Here is a 2,316-nt window from a genome sequence, read left to right as displayed (position 1 = left end):
CCCTACGGGTGGTTAACTGTAGCCAGCAGCCACTGAGCCTTCCCAAGAACAAAACATTGGCTTTCTTCACCTCTGCGATAGAGCAACGTGAGCCCACCGATACGGTACTCGCAACTGTAGAGCATGCTAGTCCTTCGGCTGCTCCAAAGGTGTCGTTCGATCTTTCTCACGTAAAATCCAGGGAGAGGGAGGCTCTGGCTGGTTTGCTGAACGACTACTCGGAGGTATTCGCCGCGTCCAACCTGGATTTGGGCTGCTGTGGCGTTATAAAGCACAGGATAGAAACCGGCACTTCATCGCCCGTTTACCAGCGTGCGTACAGGATTCCTTACTCCCAACGTGAGGAGATAGAGCGGCAGGTGCAGGACCTGATTGATCGCGGCATTGTCGAACACTCAAAGTCACCCTGGGGAGCACCAGCACTATTGGTGGAAAAGCCAGATGGCTCGTATCGATTGGTAGTGGACTACCGCAAACTAAATGCCGTAACTCGCATCGATCCATACCCCATCCCCAATATACAGGAGACGCTTTCTCAGCTGGGCTCTGCCAGGTACTTCACGGTAGTGGACATGGCGGCGGGATTCTGGCAGATAGCAATGGATCCGGCAGATGCCGAGAAAACGGCATTCAACACGCCCTCAGGGCACTATGAATGGAAAAGAATGCCGATGGGTCTGGCCAACAGCCCTGCTGTCTGGCAGAGAACCGCTGATGTTATCCTGGCAGGTCTTCTGGGAAGGCTGTGCTTCGTGTATATGGATGACATTATCATATACAGTGACAGTTTTGATAACCATTTGCGCGATATTGAGCAGGTTTTGGTGCGACTAAGAGCAGCGGGTGTCAAGCTGAAGCCCTCTAAGTGCCAATTCCTCAAAAACGAGGTGAAATACCTCGGGCACGTTGTTTCAGCTGACGGCGTGCGACCGGACCCTGAGAAACTAAGGTGTGTCTCGGATTTTCCATCCCCGACTAGCGTCCGCCAGGTCCGGCAGTTTCTCGGCCTGATCGGTTACTACCGAAGGCACATAGAGGAGTTCGCCAAGCTCGCTAAGCCACTCACCACTTTACAGCCAAAAATGTCGCCTTTCGCTGGGACGAAAACGCGGAGAATGCTTTTGGGGCCCTGAAAAGGAAGCTAATGAGTGCACCGCTGTTGCGCCACCCGGATTTTAGTTTGCCCTTCGTTATGGCCACAGATGCGTCAAAGTTCGCAGTTGGTGCCGTGCTATCTCAGGTTATCGAGGGCAAAGAACATCCCGTTGCTTTTGCTAGCCGACAGCTGAGCCCCACAGAGCAAAAGTACGGAGCTACGGAAAGGGAGTGCCTCGCCGTTGTCTGGGCAGTAAAGCACTTCAGATGCTACCTTTACGGCCGCAAATTCAAGCTAGTCACAGACTGCCATCCTCTGAAATGGGTGATGAGTGTCAGGGACCCTAGCTCGCGACTCGCTAGATGGAATCTACACCTGCAGAAATACTGCTTTGAAGTTGAGCACAAGTCAGGAAAGACACATCTGAATGCTGATGCACTCAGCCGCACAGCTGCCGTGGCAGCTATAGATGAGTTTGTCCCCGTAGTCGACCCCGCCGAATTACGCACAGAGCAGTGCAAAGATCCTGACCTGAAGCGAATAATCGAAAGCTTAGAGGGCGCACCGTCTCACCCCGAACAGCTAGGTTATTTCATTGACAAAGACGGCACCCTGTGTCGGCGCACGAGGCCAACCAGAAAAGGGAGATTAGAGAAAACCGCTTGGGAGAGAGTCGTCATACCTCGGTCGTGGACAGAAAGGGTTCTTCGCGCGTTTCACGATGCGCCATGCGCCGGTCATTTTGGCGTAGCGAAGACACGCAGGCGTGTGGAGCGTTTGTACTTTTAGAGTGGCATGCGACAGGATGTTAGAGACTACTGTGCGAAGTGTCATTCCTGTCTCGAAAGAAAAACACCCAAGGGACGAAGACCAGCTCCAATTCAGCCGTTCCCTGAGGTTTCGGCTCCCTTCGAGCGGACAGGTATGGACATAATGGGCCCATTGCCCACGACCACTTCCGGAAACAAGTACATTTTAGTATTTGTCGATCACCTTTCAAAATACGCGGAAGCGGTAGCACTCCCAGATCAGAAGGCAGACACGGTTGCAAGAGCATTTGTCGAACAGATCGTGCTCCGACATGGACCCCCGAGGCAACTCTTGACAGATCGGGGAACGAACTTCGTGTCGCAGCTAATGAGGAGAGTTTGCGAGCTGCTTAAGATCGCTAAGAAGCAGACAACACCGTACCATCCGGCTTGCAACGGCGCGGTGAAGCG

The sequence above is a fragment of the Amblyomma americanum genome, chromosome 3 (genome assembly GCF_052857255.1).
Source record: "Amblyomma americanum isolate KBUSLIRL-KWMA chromosome 3, ASM5285725v1, whole genome shotgun sequence".
Lineage (NCBI taxonomy): Eukaryota > Metazoa > Arthropoda > Arachnida > Ixodida > Ixodidae > Amblyomma > Amblyomma americanum.
The sequence above is the reverse complement of the archived record's forward strand: the minus strand, read 5'-3'. Positions refer to the sequence as shown.